At 43.2% G+C, this 25839-nt stretch overlaps 1 protein-coding gene across 5 annotated transcripts in view; it reads left to right on the top strand.

The window, feature by feature from the left end:
- Nucleotides 1-25839, top strand: part of LOC115206532 (SPRY domain-containing SOCS box protein 4-like) — a 59761-nt gene that overhangs the window by 11496 nt on the left and 22426 nt on the right. Inside the window, exons 2-3 of one of the 5 annotated variants that reach the window (XM_029773638.1) lie at nt 16645-16709; nt 16829-16926. The exons of 1 other annotated variant lie outside the window; for it this stretch is intronic. The gene's annotated coding sequence lies outside the window, so the exon portion shown is untranslated. Of the gene's footprint in view, nt 1-16621; nt 16710-16828; nt 16927-21937; nt 22458-25839 lie in introns of those variants that run through there. 3 more of the 5 variants (XM_029773636.1, XM_029773637.1, XM_029773635.1) reach the window with 3 other exon arrangements.

Below are 25839 nucleotides of genomic sequence, written 5' to 3'. Positions count from 1 at the left end.
ATTCTGTCTCTCACTGGTCAAATAAACCTACCATTAAAATTATAGACTGATAATTTCTTTGTCAGTGGGCGAACGTACAAAATCAGCAGGGGATCAAATACTTTTTCCCCTCACTGTAATTACAAATGATTAAATCCTTCCAATAGAAATAAAAAAAAATTAGTTATGAATTGAACTTTTAAATGAGTTGACTCTTCACATGGGATGATTTCACTGAACAATGAAAGGGAATATTGAATGATCCCCAATGATCCATCGCTTCTCCCAAAAATGTTTTCAACAAACATCTGTAAAATGATGGTCTAGAAACTAAAGCTTTGGTTGTCTTCCCTTCAGGCTTCCGTGTCTTCTCCATGGACCTCCTCAATGTCCACCTCTTGAACATCACTCTGAGGCCTCACCTATACTGTCACTTTCCAACCTTGTTCAGGATGACTCGTTGTCAGGCTCAAAATGCCTAATTTGCCCCAGATGGCCACCAATTTTTCAATCCTTTGATTGTTCAGCCTGTTGCATGCGTTCCCAAACAAGGACCAGTTGCGCTCTGAGGCGGCTGATGTTGGTGGGATGATGGAGGCAACAGGAGAAAGAGCCTCAGATCCCTTCTACCAGGTGGCTGATGAGATATCTTGGCACGACTGCCATATTGCATCTCCATCCCAAAGCCCTTGCTTGGAAGTGTACTTCACCAGACTGCCAAGAACCTTGCCCTCATCCAGGCCAAGGTGGCGAGACATGTTAATGATGACACCATAGGCCTTGTTGATCTCTGCACCAGACAGGATTCTCTTGCCAGCATACTTGGGGTCCAACATGTACTCTGTGGCGTGTATGGGCTTCAGGCAGAAGTCTTCAGAACTGCAGTTTCCTCTGCTTTGAGCAACAGTGAAGTTGGCAGGGCAGTACGGATTTCTTCTCTTACATCTGCAAGCAGTCTGAATATCAGACAGGATGACATTGAGGAAGACAATCTGTGCAATGGCTACTGCTGTAAGTTTCAGGCTGCTTACCACTCTCTCCCAAAATACATCATCCAGGAGGATCCTCTTGATGGGTACTGTCCATATCTGCAGACTGTGATATGGCCATTTATTGGAGAGACTCCTTCCCCTCCAGGAGACTGTCAAACATGACAACACCAGACCAAAGGGGGTTACTGGGCAGCTTAAATGTGGTGCTCTTATTCTTGTCACTTTTCTTGGTGAGGTAGATTGCTGCTATAACTTGATGACCCTTCACACACCTAACCATTTCCTTGGCTCTCTTGTAGAGTGTATCCATTGTTATCTGTGCCACGATGACCTTGAGGAGCAGATTCAATGCATGAGCAGCACAGCCAATGGGTGTGATTTGAGGGTAGGACTCCTCCACTTTAGACCAAGCAGCCTTCATGTTCGCAGCATTGTCTGTCACCAGTGCAAATACCTTCTGTGGTCCAAGGTCATTGACTTCCTTCAGTTCATCTGCAATGTAGACTGGTGTGCCTGTTGTCCCTTGTGTCTGTGCTCTTGTAGAATACTGGTTGAGGGGTGGAGATGTAGTTAATTATTCCTTGCCCATGAACATTTGACCACCCATCAGAGATGATTGCAATACAGTCTGCTTTCTCTATGATTTGCTTGACCTTAACTTGAACTCTGTTTAACTCTGCATCCAGCAAATGAGTAGATAAAGCATGTTTGGTTGGTGTTCTTCACCCAGCATACATTCAGAAATCTCTTCCAATACACATTGCTTGTGAGCATCAGAGGTGAACCAGTTGCATACACAGCTCGAGAAAGACATTCATCAGCATTTCTGACTACATTCCTCCATTGAGCCAAAAAAACGTCTGATTCCAGGAGGACCATGAGCTGTTGCTATCGATAAGATGTCTGATTCATCATTTTCACCTCAAATAGATGTAGAGGGACTTTTGTCAGAGGTTGCTTGTTATGAGCGCTGAGGGAACTTTATGCACTTGGCCAGGTGATTCTGCATCTTTGCATTCTTCACATATGATTTGGCACAGAATTTGCAAATGTACACAGCTTTTCCTTCTACATTAGCTGTAGTGAATTGTCATCAGATGATGCCCGTGGCATTGTCCTGTAAAGATTTGAATAATTTTTTTTTTCTACAGATAAATAGTTAAGCAGGTAGATTAAACAACTCCTTTGTAAGATGAATTAACACACCTCACTTAGCAAGCTCAAGCAAGCGAAACCCTACATGGTAGCAAAAACTTACTAGCAGAAATGAACAAGTTAGAAATTATTTAAACACTTATGTAGGGTACTATTTATTAGTTAACAAAAAAATCATGCATGTCATATAAAATATATTCACCCCACCCAGTATTGTAATCAAAACTGAGCAGAAAGCATGTAGTCCTTGGCTCAGACAGTGTAGTAGTGTGGGCTCAATTGCATCTCATTAGTGTGCAAGATCTTGAGAATCAGCTGTACATGTGATGGAAGAATGCACTGTGCATGCAGAGGGTTGCAATTCCATTGAATTGGGGATAGTTTAACCAAAATACGAAGACGTGGATGTCGACTATGGCAGCCCCCCCCCCCCCCCCGCACCTCTCTGATTCCGAGTTGTTGGGTTAAATGCAGAAGACTAATTTCAGTTGAATACATTCAGTTGGACAACTGACTAGGTATCCCTCTTTCTGGGTTCACCAGTTTTCTCTGTGTAAGCTGTTAGTTGCGCAGTTGCAACATGAATAATAGAGTTGTCTTGTGAGTTCAGTGATGTGCTCTACACAGGGCCTAGTGTTCCTCTAACACCCCAGCTCCGGGTTTGTGGGTCCTGCCACACTGCACAATCTAATATATCTTTTGTTCTCAGCAGTTGTTCCTGTCCGTGGAATTCTTTCTTCTGTACAATTTTCCCTATTATTTTGTTGGCAACTGACATATATTTACATAGGTATTTTTAAAGCAACTTTGCTTGCTCTGGCCTAGAGTTGTGCTGCTTGCAGTGACAGACCACATATACTGTAAATGTTTTATCCTCGAGGTCGGCGTTTGCATGTTTTGCCTGTTAATGCATACAGCGCTTGTGTGTGAAGCCATCACGGCAGGGCCCTGTTATGAGTAGAGGTCATCACATCCCTGTCCACATGAGTGATGGCTCTGTCCATCCCAAACGGGGTCATCTCTCCTGGGGGGTTCATCGCTCCCTGGGGGGTTTTGACAAGCTCAGTGACGCAGAATAAGCCAGGGGACAGGATCAAAGATGTGAAAAACTGAAATGATATTTGTCACGAAAGGTTTTGTTTTACATTTTTAATTAGGGAGGCTGTCAAAGGGCCAAGCTGAGTGACCCATAAATGATATAACTAAAAATACACTTTGCCTGCTGCTACATAAGTTAATGACTTTAGTGTGTGTGAGCCAATTTAACTGCTAAAGTGACCTGCCATTTTTTTAACTGCTAACATGGTACCCGATGTCAAATGAATGCTCACAGTGCATACATAGTGTGATCACAAAATACTACCGAGTCCTATGTAGTTTTGCCTTCAGGAAAGGGGATTTAATTTTTACATTTTTTATTATTATATTATAAGGTGGTCAGTGTGTTATGACCCATTGGTTGTCAGTGTGACAGACCGGGTTTGAACATGGGTCTCCGAGTCACAAGATGATTTTAGCCCACTGAGCTAAAGCCTAGACATTTGAACTAGACATCAGACTGCATAAGTCTTAACTTCTTGCAGATTAGTGGGACGCTACCGTCCCATTTCGACAATTTCCGGTGAAATTGCAGAGCGCCAAATGAAATTACTATAAATGTATTGAACTTGGATTTCATGAAAGTTTAACATCAAAATAAAGTTTAACTTGTTGTTAATCCAGCTGCCATGTCAGATTTCAAAAAGGCTTTACGGCGAAATCAAACCATGCGATTATCTGAGGACGGCACCCAGCACACAAATGCATAACAAATCATTTTCAACCAGGGAGTTGCGACACGAAAGTCAGAAATAGCGATATAATATATGCCTTACCTTTTGAAGATCTTCTGTTGGCACTCCAAAAGGTCCCAGTTACATTACAAATGGTCCTTTTGTTCGGTTATGTCCTTCTTTATATCCATAACTCAGTTTAGCTGGCGCGCTTCAGTCAATAATCCACTCGGTTTCCCTCCTTCAAAATACATACAAAATGAATCCCAAACGTTACCAATGAACTTATCCAAACAAGTCAATCAATGTTAATAATCAAACAATGGGTACCCTAATATGCAAATAAACAATACAATTTAAGACGGTGAATCGTTATTGTCTTTACCGGAGAAAAAGACCGCGCGCTTGGAAATACTACAGGCAAAATGGGAGCCACCTAGAAAAACTAAAATTTCTGGCTAATTTTTCCAAAAACCAGCCTGAAACTCTTTCTAAAGACTGTTGACATCTAGTGGAAGCCCTGGGAACTGCAATCGGGCACGATTTCACCCTATTATAAAATTGCCAGCCATTGAGATCAGTGGTAAGAATTTTTTTGGGGGGGATGGTTTGTCCTCGGTTTCGCCTGCCATTTCAGTTCTGTTATACTCAGACATTATTTTAACAGTTTTAGAAAGTTAGTGTTTTCTATCCAAATCTACCAATTATATGCATATCCTAGCTTCTGGGCCTGAGTAGCAGACAGTTTACTTTGGGCACGCTTTTCATCCGGACGTCAAAATACCGCCCCCTATCCCAAAAGTTTTAAGTACATAGTTTCTTCAATCAGTGGTTGGCATACATTGGGCAGACTTGCCCGTTCGGCTAAGCTTTGTGGAAGCTGATCATGTCGCTTGGTAAAACGGGCATGTCTGACCTCCACAATTTAGTGTATTCAAATCCCTATACTTTTTTCAAATTTTCCTCATCAATCTACACAATACCACATAATGACAAAGTGAAAAAATTTATTTTTTATTTCAGCAAATGTATTAAAAATAAAAACAGATACACTACCGTTCAAAAGTTTGGGGTCACTTAGAAATGTCTTGTTTTTGAAAGAAAGGCACTTTGTCCATTTTAAAATAACATCAAATTGATCAGAAATACAGTGTAGACATTGTTGATGTTGTAAATGACTATTGTAGCTGGAAATGGCTGATTTGTTGATGGAATATCTGCATAGGCGTACAGATGCCCATTTATCAGCAGCCATCACTCCTGTGTTCCAATGGCAGATTGTTAGCTAATCCAAGTTTACCATTTTAAAAGGCTAATTGATCATTAGAAAATCCTTTTGCAAGTATGTTAGCACAGCTGAACTGTTGTGCTGATTTTATTATTTTTATTTTTTTTAAGAAGCAATTAAACTGGCCTTTAGACTAGTTGAGTATCTGGAGCATCAGCTTGATTTACAGGCTCAGAATGGCCAGAAACAAAGCACTTTCTTCTGCAACTCGTCAGTCTTTTCTTGTTCTGAGAAATGAAGGCTATTCCATGCGAGAAATTGCCAAGAAATGAAGATCTCGTACAACGCGGTGTACTACTCCCCTCACAGAACAGTGCAAACTGTCTCAAACCAGAATAGAAAGAAGTGGGAGGCCCCGGTGCACAACTGAGCAAGAGGACAAGCACATTAGTGTCTAGTTTGACAAACGGAGGCCTCACAAGTCCTCAACTGGCAGCTTCAATCCCGTTAACGGGATCAAATTCGACAGCATCCGGTGAAATCGGAGCGCGCCAAATACAAAATCGTAATATTAAACATTCATGAAAATACAAGTGTCATACATCATTTAAAAGCTCAACTTCTTGTTAATCCAGCCGCTTTGGCAGATTTCAAAAAGGCTTTACGGCGAAAGCATACCATGCGATTATCTGAGGACAGCGCCCCGCGTACAAACACATTACAAACATTTTCCAAACAAGCAGAGGCGTCACGAAAGTCAGAAATGGCGATAAAATAATAAATCAATTACCTTTGATCTTCCTCTGTTTGCAATCCCAAGGGTCCCATCTACACATCAAATGGTCGTTTTGTTCGATAAAGTCCTTTATATCCCCAAAAAGTCAGTTTAGTTGGCGCGCTTGACTCAGTAATCCACCTGTTTCCCTCGTTCAAAATGCGTACAAATGAATCCCAAAAGTTACCAATGAACTTCATCCAAACAAGTCAAACTACATTTCTAATCAATCCTCAGGTACCCTAATATGCAAGTAAACAATACAATTGAAGACGGAGAATAATATGTTCATTACCGGAGATAAATAACAAAGTGCCCGCCCAAATCCACACGCGGCACTATACTACAGTCAAAATGGGAGCCACCAAGAAACTACAAATTCTAGCTCATTTTTCAAAAAACAAGCCTGAAACTTTCTAAAGACTGACATCTAGTGGAAGTCCTAGAACTGCAATCTGGGAGGTATTGCCCTAGAACTGCAATCTGGGAGGTATTCCTTTGATTTTCCCAATAAAAAAGATTTGAATGGGCCGACACCTCAAAAAAAAAAAAAAAAATCCCGGATGGCTTGTCCTTGGGTTTTCGCCTGCCATATCAGTTCTGTTTTACTCACAGACATTGTAACAGTTTTAGAAACTTCAGTGTTTTCTATCCAATACTACCAGTTATATGCATATCCTGCATATAAATACTTAGGGATATGGTTGGATGATAAAGTCTTTTAAAATGCATATTGACAAACTTTGTAAACGGCTAAAAATCAAGCTAGGCTTCCTCTATAGAAACAGGACATGCTTGTCCTCTACAAATAGAAGACACAATGTGCAAGCTACTTTTGTCTGTTATAGATTATGGGGATATTATTTACATGCATGCTACGGCATCAACACTTAAATCGCTGGATGCTACTTATCATTGCGCACTTAGGTTTATTACGGGTGCTAGCTACAGAACTCACCACTGTGTTTTATATCAAAATGTGGGTTGGACTTCGCTGTCCATGAGACGAGAACATGCTCTCGTGTTTGTCTATAAAGCACTTCTGAATAAGCTACCTTCTTATTTATCATCACTCATCAATATTATAATTATAATTCCTAAAACCAGGTCTCGAGCATGGATTACACTTGAGGCCCATGCGATTTCCACAGAGTTGGGTATGGCTACCTTTTCCTGTTAAGCTTCTTGCCTATGGAATAGCCTGCAGACTAAACTTAAACTTGAGACTTGTCCCCCCTGCTCATTTTAAATATTTATTGGAGCATTTTTATTTTTGTATTGCTTGTAACTGTTTCGGGTAATGCAAGTTTTTGTGCTCTTAGGTTATTCTACTATGTGTAAATTAAATATGTTGTATTTTTGTGTTATCTGTGATCGTTTTGTTTGTATTGTTTTAGTTTTTTAATCATTGTCCATAAACTGTATGTGTAAACATGTATACACAGGGCCCAGCTGTAAAAGAGAACTTGGTCTGTCTGTGTTCCTTGTTGAAATAAAGGTATAATAATCCTAGCTTCTGGGCCTGAGTAACAGGCAGTTTACTTTGGACACGTCAGTCATCCAAAATTCCGAATACTGCCACCGGCCCTCAAGAAGTTAAATAGTCCTCGCAAAACACCAGTCTCAACATCAACAGTGAAGAGGCAACTCTGGGATGCTGGCCTTCTAGGCAAAGTTGCAAAGAAAAAGCCATATCTCAGACTGGCCAATGAAAATAAAAGATTAAGATGGGCAAAAGAACACAGACACTGGACAGACGTAGATTGGGAAAAAGTGTTATGGACAGATGCATCTAAGTTTGAGGTGTTCGGATCACAAAGAACATTTGTCGCAGAAAAAATGAAAAGATGCTGGAGGAGTGCTTGACGCCATCTGTTAAGCATGGAGGCAATGTAATTTCTGGGGGTGCTTTTTGGTGGTGGTTAAGTGGGAGACAGGGTAAAAGATCTTGAAGAAAGGCTATCGCTCTATTTTGCAAACCCATGCCATACCCTGTGGACGGTGCTTAATTGGAGACAATTTCCTCCTACAACAGGACAATGACCCAAAGCACAGCTCCAAACTATGCAAGAACTATTTGGGGAAGAAGCAGTCAGCTGGTATTCTGTCTATAACAGAGTGGCCAGCAGTCACTGGATCTCAACCCTATTGAGCTGTTGTGGGAGCAGCTTGACCGTATGGTATGTAAGAGCCAATTCAACTTGTGAGGTGCTTCAGGAAGCCTGGGGGGAAATATCTTTAGATTACTTCAACAAATTGACAACTGGAATGCCAAAGATCTGCAGGCTGTAATTGCTGAAAATTGAGGATTCTTTGATGAAAGCAAAGTTTGAAGGACACTTATTTCAATTAAAAATGATTATTTATAACTTTGTCAACGTCTTGAGTATTTCCTTTTCATTTAGCAACTAATTTCATGTATGTTTTCATGGAAAACGATATTTCTAAGTGACTCAGCTTTTGAATGGTAGTTCAGTATTCAGACCTTTTGCTACGAGACTCCAAATTGAGCTCAGCTGCATCCTTTTTCTGCAACTTGATTGTAGTGATTTCAATAGGCACACACCTGTCTATAAGTTGACAGGGCATGTCAGAGCAAAAACCAAGTCATGGTGTTGAAGGAATTGTCCATAGAGTTCTGAGACAGGATTGTCGAGGCACAGCATTTCTGCAGCATTGAAGTTCCCCAAGAACACCATGGCCTCCATCTGTCTTAAATGGAAGAAGTTTGGAACCACCAAGACTCTTCCCAGACTTGGCCGCTTGGCCAAACTGAGCAATCGGGGGAGGAGGGCCTTGGTCAGGGAGGAGACCAAGAACCCGATGGCCACTCTGACAGAGCTCTTGAGTTCCTCTGTGGAGATGGGAGAACCTTCCAGAAGGACAAGCAGCACTCCACCAATCAGGCCTTCATGGTAGATTGGCCAGACGGAAGCCACTCCTCAGTAAAAGGCACGTGACGGTCCGCTTGGGGTTTGCCAAAAGGCACTTATTAAGGACGCAGACCATGAGACACAAGATTCTCTGTTCTGATGAAACCAAGATTGATCTCTTTGGTCTGAATGCCAAGTAACGTCTGGAGGAAACCTGGCACCATCCCTACGGTGAAGCGGGGTGATGGCAAAATCATGCTGTGGGGATGTTTTTCAGCGGCAGGTACTGGGAGACTAGTCAGGATTTCAGAGAAAGATGAACGGAACAAAGTATAGAGATCCTTGACGAAAACCTGCTACAGTGTGTTCAGGACATTGGACTGTGGTGAATGTTCACCTTCCAACAGGACAATGACCCTAAGCACACAGCCAAGACAACACAGGAGTGGCTTCGGGACACGTCTCAATGTCCTTGAGTGGCCCAGTCGGAGCCCGGACTTGAACCCCGATCAAACATCTTTGGAGAGACCTGAAAATGGCTGTGAAGCAACGCTCCCCATCCAACCTGACGGAGCTTAAGAGGATCTACAGAGAAGAATGGCAGAAACTCCCAAAATACAGGTGTGCGAAGCTCAAGGCTGTAATCGCTACCGAAGGTGCTTCAACAAAGTATAGAGTAAAGGCTCTGAATAGTTATGTAAAAGTGATATTTCAGTTTATTTTTACTACATTTGCAAAGATTTCTGAACCTGTTTTTGCTTTGTCATTATGAGGTTTTATGTGCAGCTAGATGAGGGAGGAAAAACAATTTAGTACGTTTTTTTTAAATAAGGCTGTAACGTAAAAATTTGGACAAAGTCAAGGTCTGAATACTTTCCGAATGCACACTGTTTGCCTGCGCGTTGTTTGTTCAAAATGAATCCACATGCATCATTACCAGTCGCCAAGGCTTTGTGGAGTACAATTAACTGACTGCTCCAAATTAGTTAAATTACTGACAACAGGTGGAGTTTGCAGTGAAGGTTTACTGTACTTGCATCCTTGCTCTAGTTTTTGGTCTCGAGGGTTCTCGGAGCCTCAGGGCTTCAAATGTCTTTCTCATTTTAATAACAATCTCTTAGTATTTCATGACTTTAATTATGCCTGTTATCAGTGATGGGCCTGCAATGTGCTCTCTGCCAGGGTGGACCAGTAGTGGTTGGACAGAGCCTCATGTCTCAGGATTGTGTTCTTATAGAATCCCTCTGTCTGTAGGCTCATGCTGTGGTGTCTGGTGGGCCGGCTGGGTATTTTGGGAGCTAATTTACTGTCTCATGGGGGTGGTGGAGTGAGGAAGGAGGGAGCGGTGTATGAGATGCACCCAGGGTGATTCATCTCCATGCTGCATTGGCAAGACATGCAGATTTTAATTTTATTTCACCATTTAATGTTTGTGCCGACGACGCTATTCAGCCCGGCACTTGTATACAAGTCAAGTACAGTCTGGGGGAGAAACACACCCTGAGTGTTTTGTGGAGAGATGAAGAGCACAGGGTTGAAGGGAGATGGAGGTATTTTTATATCCCCAGTGGCTCACGCTGATAAATGGCTTGCCCCTGTCTTCCATAGAAATGTCAAATCATTGAAAACAGTACTCACTCTTCCAGCCTCTCTCCCCCTGACCTGCAAAACACTCAATTGTACCATAGGGTTTTCCTCCACCACCACACCCTATAAATTGCATTCCCAAGTGCATGTGAGCTAAATTGAAGCAGCCTCAGCGCTGCTATGATTGTCTTTTCTAGAATTGGAGAAGACAGAAAATGGCAAGGTGAGGTCTGTCATACCTTGCCATTACCTGTTGTTGTTTAGGGCTGTGAAGATTTCTAAATGTTGGGTAACTATTAATTGTCAGGCGAAATGGACACAGTTGTCATTTTTTTAATGGTTTTATTGTAGTACATAACGCTACAACTTAATGAATACAATAAAGTTTTGATGCCCCTTGTGCTTGTAAAATGATTACCAACTTTACTTGCTTCATGTAAAAAAAAAAAAAAAAGTTCTTCAGTTATTTACCTGAAGTTTTTTGTTTTCTGCGATAGGCTTTCTGAGTCACTGTGCTTGTCATGATGATGTAGTAATGTTCTCTGTGTAATCACCCTAGCAGAAGTTTGGCCGGTACTAAACTGCTATTGGGTGAACTATATCTACTTGAAAATAAAGTTCATGGTTATTGCCCATAATTGTCAGTTATGCGATTGTGGCAGCCCTGCTTGTTGATACTGTAGAAGGAAGACTGCTTATTTGGGAGATAACCTCTTGACTCTCATCCCGTTAGCGGGATCATTTTCCAGCGAAAACTCCTAGCGACATTAGCATAACACAATTCAATATTTTTTATTTTTTTTTTCAAATATAGGACTGTCTCATATCGTTTTATAGATATACCTCTCTTGAATCGACCCTCGTCGTCCGATTTCAAAAAGGTTTTACAGGAAAAGCACAACATTAGATTATGTTAGAGGAGTACATGGTAAAAGTATTTGAATTTTCCGACCAACCACATGCATCACAAATAACCAAAAAACGGCTAAATGCAGCACTAACCTTTTACAAACTTCATCAGATGACACACCTAGGACATCATGTTACACACAGCATGCATTCTTTTGTTCAATAAAGGTCATATTTCTATATAAAAACAGCATTTTACATCGGCGTCTGACGTTGGCTAACTATTTTCCCATAAAATGCGTCCCGGGAAAGTGCTACAATTTCATAAATTACTATTCGAAAACGATTTTTTTATTTTATATTGTCAATCTAAGATTTATAGATGAATATCTCTTGAAAACACCCGTCATAACAGATTTTAAATTAACTTTATAGGGTAATCACACTTTGAGATAAAAGGGGATGCGATACTCAGAAAATGAGCTAGAAAACCTAGCTCGGCGCCATCTTGGAACAATCGCAAATCACATCTGATCTTGTATAATATTGTCAATAATCCCTTACCTTTAGTTGTCTTCATCAGAAAGCACTTCCAGGAATCCCAGGTCCACGACAAATGTATTTTCGGTCGAAAAAGTCCATCCTTTATGTTCCATTAGCTTGCTGTTGTTAGCGCGTCTGAAGGCTGTATCCAAATGTTGATCCGGGCGCGGGACTTAGGTTACGAAAAGTAACTTTTTTCCCTCCTTTAGGTTCGTTCAAACATGTCAAACGTTGTATAACATTAATCTTCAGGGCCTGTTTCAACAAGAGAGCCAATAAGATTCGAGTGGGACGATTTCATTGTGTTTCCAAAGGTCGGGGTAGACACGGCCGCTGACGTCACAATGCTGATGGCCCTCCCACTTGTGACCAATTGCCACAGCGTCTCCTTCACTGAGTTTCGACAGTAGAAGGCTCAAAACACTTTGTAAAGACTGGGGACATCTAGTGGAAGCACTAGAAAGTGCTCAATGAACGTTTTTTCACGTTGTGAATTACAGGGAAGGCTGTGAAGTCGAGTCCACAATTCAGAATCCCACTTCCTGTTTCAATCGGTCTTGGGGTTTTGACTGCCATATGAGTTCTGTTATACTCAGACACCATTCAAACAGTTTTAGAAACTTTAGCGTGTTTTCTATCCATATAAAAGTATATGCATGTCCTAGCTTCTGAGTTTGATTAGTAGGCCGTTGAAAATGGGAATGAATTTTTTCCAAAATGCGCTGTGGCGCCCCCTATGGTAGGATATCCTCAAGAGGATAAACAGCCTACACCAATGGATGGGATCTGATCTCCAGTCAAATCAAAGAAGCAGCTTCCCACAGTTCTCTCTGATTAGCCCAGTGGGCACATATGAGCTTGATGCAGCCCAAGCCAAATCATCATTGTCTTGATGTAGTACATACCTGCTGTTTTTTTTGTGTGTGTGTGTGTGCCAGTCATTTGGGGACTTACCTAAAGATAATGACTTGTTTTAGTGTTGAGAGAAACCAGTACCCAAACAAATGAGGAATCTGATCTTTTTTTTCACTGTTTGTTTTGCTGTGACCTTAGTGCCACTATCTTTTCAATGCCCATTCAACCCTCATACCGGTCTGTCCACAAAGAGTGGTTATCGATTTTAAGTGCTAGAGTCACGGTAACCTCGGCGTGAGCTGTGTGTGTATAAGGTGGGGGGGGGCACAGTGAAATAATAAAGACCCTTACTGAAGAAGATTCAGGAAACAGGTGGTCAATTGTAAAGGAAGAGCAATAAGAGTCTCAACTCTTGCTGTTCCAACCTGCTGCCCATCTCTCACATCTGTTTCTTTTTGCCTGTGGGCCTGGTGCGCTTGGATAGATGACCCCTTCAATCAGATCAGTCATGATGATGCTGGACTTTTGGCCTGAGGGAAGGGCACTGTGATCTGCCCAGCATGTCCAACTTCTCCTCCCCCCCCCCCCCCCCCCCCAGGTTTTCCATATGATGCAAAGTGCCCTTGATATATCCCTTATCGTATGCACTATAGTCTGCCCTGCTATGGAAACATTTGCATGTATGCTACATGGATCTCAGATTAAGATTCCTAAAAGGTTGAATTATTATATTTTTTTTTCTTCAGAGTCCTTTTTCTGTTCATTTGATGTTGAGTATCCTTTGGATTAATCTCCACATGGATGTGAGAACCACACCACTATCTCTTGGAGCACACTGGCATACCTGGAACTCTTTTGAACAAAACGCAGTACCTTTTCTCAAGATAACTTTTTGTAGAGTGAAAAGGATGCTGTTGCTATTCAGCTGTGTAACTTAACTTCTCTAGGGTAGGGGGCAGTATTTTGACGTCCGGATGAAAGGCGTGCCCGTAGTAAACTGCCTGCTACTCAGGCCCAGAAGCTAGGATATGCATAGTGGATTTGGATAGACAACACTCTAAAGTTTCCAGAACTGTTTGAATGATGTCTGTGAGAATAACAGAACTCATATGGCAGGCAAAAACCTGAGAAAAATCCAACCAGGAAGTGTGGAAATCTGAGGTTTGTAGTTTTTCAAGTGATTGCCTATACAGTATGCTTTCGCTGTAAAGTCTTTTTGACCGATTTCAATGTGGTTGGATTAACGAGAAGTGTATCTTTTTAAAATGGGATATAATAGGTATGTTTGAGATTTGAATGATGAGATTTTTGTTGTTTTGAATTTGCCGCCCTGCTATTTCACTGGCTGTCGCTAGCGTCCCACATACCCCAGAGAGGTTAACAGGCCTCTGCTTATACAATCTTATTTTTATAGTCTATGAAACTGCAGCTTTACAGCAGCAGCCAATAGATATCACATCCTACTCCCACTGCTTTAACTCAAGTTTTTATTTAGCGCCTTAGCTACCAAACGGCCTGCTCTCCAATCTTCATTTTGCTTAATTGCTGCTGACCGCTGGAGACTGAGGGAGAGTGAGCGGGGAGATTGTGGGAGAGGTGAAAGTAGCTGTAATGAGAAAGGCGTGATGTATTAATCAGGGCTGACATCTCTCATCTCCTCTAGTCTCATCAAGTGGCAGAGAGCCCCCAGTTCCGCCCAGCAACATCTGGAGACTCAGCAGGTGGATAAACTCCCAATTAGAACCAGGTTTCCACCCAGTGAAACTGGAGGCGGCAGCACTTTACACAGCTGATGGATGTAGTCTTGGCTGGGTAGTCTAGTCTCCAGTGGTTCATCACTTGATTGAGGATGGAGTTTGGTGCTGATTTGGATTTGTTAAGTGTGTGTTTGGGTCTATTTTGCTGGAAGGTGGAAGCAGCAGGGGCACCGTGAGGATATGTTTGTTGTCTAGAGAAGTGTGTGTGTGTGTTTGTGTGGAGGCTGGGAATTATTCTGTACACGAGAGACCTTGTAGTCACATTGTGATTAGAGGCCTGTTTGCCTGAGGCTGAGAAATGTACTACATCGACAGAGTCATTTCATCAATTCCGCCCAGGCCTAATGGCCAATTTAGCCAGCAAACAGGCGTTGAGGCACTACACACCTGGTTAATGTTTGAAGAGGAGTCGCCTGAACATTGAGATTGCAGGCCTCCCAAGTGGCGCAGCGGTCTAAGGCACTGCAGTGCTTGAGGTGTCACTACAGATCCGGGTTCGATCCCAGGCTGTGTCGCAGCCGGCCTCGACCGGGAGACCCATGAGGTGACGCACAATCAGTCCAGTTTAGGGGAGGTTTTGGCCAGCCGGGATGTCCTTGTTCCGTCGCGCTCTAGCGACACCTGTGGCGGGCCGTGCGCATGCATGCTGACACGGTTGCAAGGTGTACGGTGTTTCCTTCAACACATTGGTGTGGCTGGCTTCCGGGTTAAGCGAGCAGTGCGTCAAGAAGTGTGACTTGGCAGTGTCGTGTTTCGGAGGACGCATGGCTCTCGACCTTAGCCTCTCCATAGTCCGTACAGGATTTGCAGCGATGGGACGAGATTGTATCTACCAATTTGGATATCACAAAATTGTGGAGAAAAAACATTAACCTCTCTGGGGTATGTGGGACGTGACCATCCCACCTGCGGGACACACTATTCAACAGCCAGTGAAATAGCAGGGCGGCAAATTCAAAACAACAATCTCATAATTGAAATTTCTCAAACATACAACTATTATATCCCATTTTAAAGGTACACTTCTCGTTAATCCAACCACATTGTCTGATTTCAAAAAGGCTTTATGGTAAAAGCATAGCATTAGATTATGTTAGGACAGCACCTAAACAAGAAAAACCACACAGCCATTTTCCAAGCAAGGAGAGGTGTCACAAAAACCAGAAATACAGCTAAAATGAATCACTAACCTTTGATCTTCATCAGATGGCACTCCATAGGACATGTTACACAATACATGTATGTTTTGCTGGATACATTTCATATTTATATCAAAAAAAAACATTTTACATTGGCGTGTAATGTTCAGAAATGTTTTGCCTCCCAAAACTTCCGGTGAATGAGAACATCAATTTACAGAAATACTCAAACGTTGATCAAATATTAAACTGTAATTCAAAGAATTATAGATACACTTCTCCTTAATGCAACCACTGTCAGATTTTTTTAAAGAAACTTACAGCGAAAGCACACTGCAATAATCTGAGTACAGCGTTCACACGAAACCGAACCCGCCATTTTGTGGAGTCAATAAAACTCAGAAATAATATAAATATTCACTTACCTTTTGTTCAATAAAGTCCATTTGTCCAAATACCTCCTTTTTGTTCGCGCATTCAGTCCACTACTACAAATGCAGGAAGCGTGCGAAAATGTCACGACGAAAAGTCAAAAAAAGTTATATTTACGTTCGTAGAAATATGTCAAACGATCTTTAGGATGTTTTTAACAAATCTTCAGTAATATTCCAACCGGACAATTCCAATGTCTTCAGAAAAGAAAAGGAACACAGCTCACACTCTCACGTGAGCGTGTGCCTCTGAGCTCATGTAATTTCCTCACTCATCTGACTCCAGGCCCTCTCGTTCGCTCAATATTCACAGTAGAAGCATGAAACAACGTTCTAAAGACTGTTGACATCTAGTGGAAGCCTTAGGAAGTGCAAAATGAACCCTAAGTATAGGCAATCACTTAAAACTACAAATCTCAGATTTCTACACTTCCTGGTTGGATTTTTGTCAGGGTTTTTGCCTGCCATATGAGTTCTGTTATATTCAGATATCATTAAAACAGTTTTAGAAACGTCAGTGTTTTCTATCCAAATGTACTAATAATATGCATAGCCAAGTGTTCTGCACATCCAGGTTAGTGAAGTCCCTTACCCTCAGGTTTACTAGGTCACTGTTTGACTCTTAATTGCCCTACACTCAAGTGAAGTACCTTACATTTTAGTGTCCTTATCTTTCACCTCCCAAGACTTATCCCACATCACTGTCTAGGCCTGTGTCCTGTCTTCTACTGGTTGTCTCATTGGATCCTCTCCTGCAATCCACTTTTAAGAGAGGTGAGGAAGCAAGGATTAAGGAAGCAAGGATTTGACCGCTAGTAATGTTTCCAGACACTGTCTATGTACTGTCCTGATTCTACCTGCTGCCTCATTGGCTCCCTTCTGTTTTTCCTCAGGAAGTAGGCAGAACCACTGTCAAGGGATTGACCTGTTATCTTAGGACTTGGTGATGTGGTGGTTTGCTGTGGATGCCAGCTCTCGGATGGATTAACAAGTGAGCACAGCCAGCATAACTCGGCTACTAATAATTGGCTCCTCACAGTTGATGTACCCAATGCCTTTATTGGTCACTGACTTCATTTCAGACACATTCAAAGTGTAAAATGTGAACAAAACCAGTGGATTTTTTTATTTTTTACATTTTTATTAAACTAGGCAAGTCAGTTAAGATCACATTCTTATTTACAATGACAGCCTACCCCGGACGGTGCTGGGCCAGTTGTGCGCAACCATATGGGACCCCAAATCACGGCTGGTTGTGATGCAGGTTGGAATCAAACCACGGTCTGTAGTGATGCCTCTAGCGACGCAGTGCCTTTAGACCGCTGCACCACTCAACCTTCCTGACGCAACAAAGCTGCAGAGATGAGGTGCTGTCGTTTTATTCAGTGATACTAATAAAAGATCCAGGACATGTCATGATGCCAATTGGCTCAGAGTGCTTTTGATTGTTCATTCCTGTTGGAGCCACCAATGAGATTGTTCCCGTTTGTTACCCATGGGGCAGGGTGGGGAACCTGATCAGACCAGTTTGGGCATATCTACCTGCTCACCCAGGTAACCAGAGCCTTCAGCCTGGGTACCTATTAATATTTGAACAGGGCTCAGCCCAAACAGCTGAGATGTGCTGTGGACCTGGAGAGAATGCCTTGGGTTTTAACCAACTGCATGATACTAGTGTCGTGTCTTTGGCATCATTAAAACAGAAGACATGTTTATCAAATAACTCTCTGTAATCATAATTACGCGATTAAACTGATTAATCGTGTAACTAATTGTCTAGGTCAGGGCACCAAGGAAAATATTCAGATTAAAGTTATAATTTTCCTAATAACTTTCAGATATTAATATCTGATCGATTAGTCTCCTTTAATGTTAGTTTACCTCACGTCAATCTCATTCCAAACGTCATAAATTGTTGGTTATCTGCACAAACCCAGTCTTCACTATGAGTCATCCATACATCAATTGTCTTAAAATCATTTATTTACTAAACTAAATAATTCACAGAAATGCACAAACAGATATGGTTACAAGGAAATGATAGGAGGATGTGGGCTAAACCGGCATGGCGGCTTGTTACACAAAGAAAGGGGGTTGGGCTTGAATGAAAGAGCGGGAAGACTGAGGAACAGAGAAAGCAGCTATGCCATTTTAAATACAGTATCGTATGCATTCTAAATGACCGCCCATTTGGAAAAGGAAAATGCAATAAATATTTACTCTGAGCTGCGCTTCGGTAGGTTGGTCGTAGATGCTGGCCGTGTTGGCCAACAGTTCTTCCTGTCCTCGGAAGAATGTCACAGGTGGTCAAATGGATACGTTGTAGTATCTTCGTTGTGTGTTAGACTGGATACCTCGTCCGTCCTTTCCTAGCCCACGTCTACAGCGGCCGCTGCTAACTCAACGGCTAGGAAGTATCACTTCTGTAGTGAATAAAAGTTCAAAGTTCATACCATTCGCAACCAAAGCTCACGCTGAGGTTGGCTTAGTTCTATACTTGACGTGTGTGTCCTTTTAACGCAGAGGCTGCAGACCTCACGTACCCGGTACAGGCTGGTTACGTTTTCGTCACTGACTTATACAGTGGCGAGGAGAGAAGGGTGTGTTTCATCGTTTATAGCCCCTGTCTCTTCACAGGGGCTGATTTGGTCAGGGCTCTTTCCTTATGAAAACCCAATTCTCTCAATTGGAAGCTAAAATTACATTGAAACTCCTAACAAACAGTTTCAATATCAAACATTTAAATTGCACAACAATTCCATGTGAATCTGATAACTAGAATGTGGACGAAATCGTCCCACCTAGTCAACAGCCAGTGGAATCGAGTGGCGCGATATTCAAAAACCTTAAATGCTATTACTTCAATTTCTCAAACATGACTATTTTACACCATTTTAAAGACAAGACTCTCGTTAATCTAACCACATTGTCCGATTTCAAAAAGGCTTTACAACGAAAGCAAAACATTAGATTATGTCAGGAGAGTACCCAGCCAGAAATAATCACACACCCATTTTTCAAGCTAGCATATAATGTCACAAAAACCCAAACCACAGCTAAATGCAGCACTAACCTTTGATCTTCATCAGATGACACTCCTAGGAGATTATGTTATACAATAATAATAACCAGATTTAATCGGGTATGTTTTTTTATCCGGATGTGAAAATACTGCCCCCTACCCTAGAGAGGTTAAGTACCTGGTATATTTCCAACTGGTTCTATTACCGAAATATGGTTCCTTTCCCCCCACTTGTTTGATGTTCGCAGACTCTCTATATTTAACAAAGGCTATTCAACAGTCCTTCAGTAGGGTCAGAGAGAGAGGGGAAGGGAGAAAGGTATATATGGGGGGGGGTCATAAACCTTACCCACAGGTCAACGTCATGACACTAGTACCACATAGACAATATACAGTGTGTGCTAGACTACGTTGATAACCCACGTCACCCCATTGTGGATTTCATTCTAGAGCATTATTTGTCCAAGCCCTTTATAAATTGTATAGGAGGTTCTCGTCTCGTGCACTAGTTCTACCCATGTGTAGCATCAACCTGCCACAGTCAGTTCCCAGGTGCTACTCAAACCTGTTTTTCTGGGCTTTGTTGTTGCCAGTACGGTGCTATTGTGTGGTGACAAGTATCATTATCTGTAATCTTTCCATTAATTTGCCTAACTGTTGGCTGATGGGAAGGATGTGTGGCTCTGGCAAGGCAGGCAGCTGGATTGTAGCACAGGGATTTTGAGTTTACAAAGGAGGAGCATGAGAAGGAATAGACAAGGAGTTGTGAAAGAGGAGACACCTGCTGACCTTTCAACTTGACTGACCTCCGTTAATAGCACCTGGGTATGTGTACTCAACCCAAGTGGATTACGCCTCTAGAATACACCTTGAGCTTCCAGTAAAACCGCTCCTGCAAAGTCTGACAGGACTTGGAACAAGCAGCTTTATATCTGTACTGGGGCCAGGTTTCAAATACTTCACTATCTGGATCCAACTTGTGGCAATGCATCTACTGACCCCCAGAGCAGTGCTAGGGTATGATGCCTGTCTGATCTTCTGTGATCCAGCTCTATAGGGAACTAGCCATTCTGCTCTCAGCTGGGTGCAAATCTGGAGGAGCTGGATTACAGAAGAAGCAGTGGGTAAGGGGGTGCTATTGTGCTCTTCAGTCTCCTTTTTGTATGTGAGATGGGAAGTCATTTGGACTAATGGCCTCATTGAACAACCCTGGCTCTCAAACTCCCTTTTGATCTTTGTCGTGAAGTGATTCATATTCACTGTCTGTGTGGGTCTGTTTTAATATATATATATATTATATTATATATATATATATATATATAGCACCAATCTGTCAAGATAGCTGTTTGTGATGACGTGTTACTATTTTATAGCTAGTGTCCTGCAAGGTTTTTCTGTTTCATCTTTTCTGTTGTAGTGTGTATGCACACAGTTTGATTTGTAATGTTTCTACCCTTCCTCTGCAAAACGTGTTCTGTTGCTCTTTGACTGCTTTCTTTCTTTCTCTCCACCTTGTCCCCCACTCTGCCTTCTTCATCTTAGCCATCTTTCCCTCATCTCCCCACCTTGTCCCCCTCTCCCTCACTCTGCCTTCCTCGTCTTTAGCCATCTCTTTCCCTCATCTCCCCACCTTGTCCCCCTCTCCCTCACTCTGCCTTCCTCGTCTTTAGCCATCTCTTTCCCTCATCTCCCCACCTTGTCCCCCTCTCCCTCACTCTGCCTTCCTCGTCTTTAGCCATCTCTTTCCCTCATCTCCCCACCTTGTCCCCCTCTCCCTCACTCTGCCTTCCTCGTCTTTAGCCATCTCTTTCCCTCATCTCCCCACCTTGTCCCTCTCCCTCACTCTGCCTTCCTCGTCTTTAGCCATCTCTTTCCCTCATCTCCCCACCTTGTCCCCCTCTCCCTCACTCTGCCTTCCTCGTCTTTAGCCATCTCTTTCCCTCATCTCCCCACCTTGTCCCCCTCTCCCTCACTCTGCCTTCCTCGTCTTTAGCCATCTCTTTCCCTCATCTCCCCACCTTGTCCCCCTCTCCCTCACTCTGCCTTCGTCTTTAGCCATCTCTTTCCCTCATCTCCCCACCTTGTCCCCCTCTCCCTCACTCTGCCTTCGTCTTTAACCATCTCTTTCCCTCTCATCTCCCCACTTTGTCCCACTTGCTCTTCATGTTAATGATCAATGCTCCCTTCTCTGTGTGGTGCTGTGTGTTTGACAGTTGAGGTAACGGTTGTTACTAGCTAGTTGACTGACTCGTACATGGTTGACTGTATTTTGTCAACATTGTGTGGTGAGGGTTGAAATGGACTGGAATGTAGACACAGTGGGGGTGACAGGGTTTCCAGCCTGTGCTCTGTGCTGGCCTCGGGACTCCTCTGCTCTGACGAAGGGAGCTCTTTAGTCTCACACAGAGGTCAAACACGTCGCAATGATGTCACTGAACAGGAGCCCATGTGAAAACAAAGCAATGGAACAGAAACATCCTAATGTACTCATACGCAGAAGCTGCATTGGGCTTTTTATACAGTGTGCATTTCAATTTATTAGCTGGTGGTTGTAGAATCTGTGTGGGGTATAGACTTGACTCTGCTCTCTACAGCTTGTGTGATTTAATAAGCCACCCCAGATTGAGGAAAGGGCATGGTGAGAGGAATGCCACTCTCTAAAATGTGTGGGAGTAGAGTTGGTGGGAAGGCTTTCTTGTCTCTCAGGGGAGAAACATGATAGGGGATGGATAGGCACTGAGAAGGGTAGAGAAGAGGCGGGCATGGTTGCAAAGCTGAACAGTGAGAAGGTTAGACAGGAGAGGGTTGAAATGTTAACATGAACAAGTATGTCTTCATGCTCTCTCCATACTTGGAAGATGACGTCTGTGAGAGGAGTAACATGATACAGCTCTCCCACCATCATTCTGCCCTCCCGCCCTCCTCTTTCTCCCTCAGTTTCCCTCTTCAGTCTCTCCTACAGTGCACTCACTCACAAGGCTGTCTCTGCAGCAACCAGCGAAGTACATTCCAGCCAGGGAGGCTTTCAGCTCTGAGTGGCATGTCTCTTCTAGGCGGTTTGGTCAGTGGCACGTCGATCCTGCTCTTTTTTTTTTTCTCTCACTCCACTTGAAGCACAGAGCAAGCGAGACTAGATTGTTTTGTAATCGTTGGGAAATACTTTCTGTTGCTTCGTGCTTAGCCCCCTCCTTCGCTCTTTCCCTCTTTCTTCCCCTCCCTCGCTCCTTCCAGCGGCTGTTTTCCTGTCGTAGCTGGGAACTGACTGAGGCTAGACTGTTTTCCTGTTGTGACGTCACTTACTGACATACTCTTTTTCTATCCTATTTCTCTCTCATGGTCTTCCTCTCTCAATCCACTGTGTTCTGGCAATAGTTGGACAAGGCATTCAGGAAAAGTCTGAGATTCCCTCTCTCTCCTCCTGGTGTTTGCGTACAAAATGCCTTGAGTCGTGAGAAAGCTAAATGCTGAGACCAGCTTGACTTTGGATATCGCTTCACATGGTAAGAAGTCTCTTTCTGTTTTTCTCCATCTTCCCCCTCTTGCGCTCTCTGTCTCGTTCGTGTGGTACTGTTGCGTTCAAGCTGCGTTGTGCTAAAGAGACTCAGTATAGGGAATGTCAAATGAAGGGAGCTTTGTGGTACTCTATCATTCCACAGCTGTTTGGCTAACACACACACACAGAGAGAGCGAGAGAAGGCACTTCCTCTAGGGTTGAGATGACAGATGATTAGCTGTTAAGATGTGCTGTTACACAAATCTGGAGCGTAGGAGAGTGAATAAGTCACTGTCTTTTCTGTCCTGTGAGATGTGCTCTGCATTTAACAGTAAACTGTAAAGCAAACTCAATATCAAGATGTTTTACTCAAAGTAACAGTATCCTATGGTTTGTTGTCATACTTGTGCTGTGGCAGTGTCCTATTATTCAGTCTCACATTAAATCCCTCAGTGTTGTATTTAAGTTACTGTTAGAACAAGTCATATTTGTTAGGTTGAGTGGGTACGACTAGGGATGTGCTTGCCCTAACAGTTCAGTCACACCTCTGTCTGCTAGTCCTGGCTCAGATGGACTGGAACACTGAAATAGTTCAGACTCCGCCCACCTTGTATCAATGGAATTGTTCTCAGAATCTCACATTAATAAACAGTGTAACCCCTTATCTTCCAATACGTAACATATCACTGTGGTGTTTTCCCCTCTGCTCAATAGTCATTTCTAGAGAGGTTGGGCTCCAGTAGCGTTGTATTGATCCCCCAGCCAGCCAATGGCCCGTGACACAACACAATGTTATGGGATTCCATTTACACTGAGTTAGGTCTGTGATGGACATCTGCTCTTCCACAAAGCACATGATGGTGGGGAAGCGCCTCTATCTTGGCAATAAGGGATGGCACGTGGCGGAGAGAGGAGAACTAAGGGGAGACGGAGGATAGAATGTCAAATTCTCTTGGAAAAAGAGAATCTGCTATTTAAAAGCTCTACAACTCAGACGGTGTGAGTGTGCAAAACTGCATATCTGTTCATGTCCGTTTTCTGTGTATGTGTCGGTTCAAAGCTGCTGTCACTCGATCTTGCTATAATGCGTCTTCAAGGCATGTATGAGTCTGTGTGACCTTGTATTGTCTGGCCAGTCTCTGTGTTTTGATATGCTGACAACGACACTGCCAACGCCAGCCAGCTAGCAGTGGCCTTCTACATGCCAGCTGCTCTCACCTATACCAACAGAGATCTGCTAGAATAACTGATGTTCTTATTCCACTCCTCTACCTGTCATCTACCTCCTTTCCTCTGTTCATCACTCCATATTTCCTCCCTTAAGGCACAGACACACCGGTAGCGTTTGCCGACAGAGTACTTAGCACCTCTGAACAGAGTGTGAGCCATAATTTGCAAGCCATGTAGAATCGCACTAAAATGTTTGGCATTGACCCCCACCGGCGGGGGGATTCCTAAAACACATTGTGCTGAACAAATGGTGTAGCGGTCTAAGGCAATGCATCTCAGTGCTAGACGAGTCACTACAAACCCTGGTTTGATTCCAGGCTGTATCACAACTGACCATGATTGGGAGTCCCGTTGGGCGGCACACACTTGGCCTGGGTTTGGCCGGGGTAGGCCGTCATTGTAAATAAGAATTTGTTCTTAACTGACTTGCCTGGTTAAATAAAAAAGGAATAATGGCGACAGATCGACATTCATCACGGTGTTTGCGCTCCCTTAGACCCGTCTCCTCTTGTGGGCTTGCATCTCCCTTTCACTCTACCACCAATCTCCTGTCATCTCTCTCCCTTTTGTCTCCTCCACAACTATATTCAAGAGGAGATAGAGGCCCTGATTAGTAGAAACACCAGATGGGGTGGGTGTGTGTGTGCCTTCACACACTGGCCAAAGGGGTCGAGTGCGTGCACACACACACAGAGATTGGACTTCACACAGGAGGGCACATGTGACTGCAGACATCTTGGCAATGAAGTTGAGGTCAGCAGGAGAGTAATTGTCACTGTCCATTATGCACCATTTGATTTCTCTCTTTCCTCTCTTCATATGATGCCGAGTAGCTTCCCTCAGACTAGACACACCACTCATTACCAAAGATGGACCTCCTCAGTCAGCAAACAAGTGTCTGTCTGTTTCATACACAGAGGCAGAGTGAATGTCTGAAGGCGCAGGACTGTGATCAGTAAGTCTGTGGGCCTCAATACATTGTGATAAATAGCACCCTTCATTCCAGAACAAATGGCACCATGAGTCATTTATAGACTTCTAAATGAATAAATATGTGTAGCTGTTATTTGTGTAGAGCCTGCATAATGTAAATGAGGTCTGGAACACACACAGGCAGGTACATCCTACTTCACACAGACAATAGTTTATGTGGTTGTTCAATCTGGAGCTGGCTAGCCAGCTCTGCCTCACCACCTCTCTCTCTCCCCCTGGAGTTTGGGTTCAGAGTGTGACCTATTCCCTCCATTGTCCCCGCAGCAGCTCTGCTCTCACAGGGAGGTGCAGGGTGACAGTTAAGGGTTCTCTCTCTGTTCTCTGGAAGCAGAGTAGGTCTCGTTCTCCTCAAAAACAGGGAGGGAGTGTTTTTGGAACAGCTGGGCCCAGGGCTGGGTAACAGGGATGCACAGGGGTGTCAGTGGGTTTATGGGAAATGTAGTGGCAGGATGACTGTGCCAGAGATAGTCATGTAACATCTGTCACGGTAACTGACTGTTTTGAGATCTTTGTTGTGGAATGATTTCTCAAATCTTTTTGGTCTTTAGTCTCCACTCCTTCTGAAAGGGCCTGAGTAAAATCTGAGTAATGTTAGCGTTCTGTCTGAATATCCTTACTTTTTAAGAACACACACACACACACAGGCCTTTTCATTGTGTGCATGCGAGTGACCCCACGTTTGTTGTTTCGTTATACAATGTATGTTATACAATCTCTGTTCAGTGTGTGGTTAAAACTGAGCAGCTACATTTCTGGGGAGGTGCAGTCTCGTTTGGTTCATGTCGGGTTTGACACACACACTGTCTGTAGGGGTGGTTCCCTTGGCGTGAGGCTGGTAACCGAGGAGGAATGTCTTTGAGTGAGTCAGAAGAGTTCATCCTTCCTTTTTGTTGCTCAGATGTTCCCCCTTCTTCCAGAGAGCTGTTAGGAACTACAGAGCAGCCCGGGGCCGTTTCTGACTGATACATCTTTCTTTCTCCTGTGCTTCCTCTCCTCCCCCTTTCTCTGCTCTTTTGACTGTTTTTATTCTGGGTGAAGGAAGCCAGCTGCATTAGCCTGTCTGTTTGAGAGTTGAATATGTAAGGAAAAGGGCCTTCATTGTTGTATTGTCTTGCCATTGCTGCTGTGTGTAACAGGAGTTTGGTGTGAGAATATGTCATGATAAT

Source organism: Salmo trutta, chromosome 13 (assembly GCF_901001165.1).
Source record: "Salmo trutta chromosome 13, fSalTru1.1, whole genome shotgun sequence".
Taxonomy (NCBI): domain Eukaryota; kingdom Metazoa; phylum Chordata; class Actinopteri; order Salmoniformes; family Salmonidae; genus Salmo; species Salmo trutta.
Note: the sequence above shows the minus strand (reverse complement) of the source record. Positions and strands in the feature narration are given on the sequence as shown.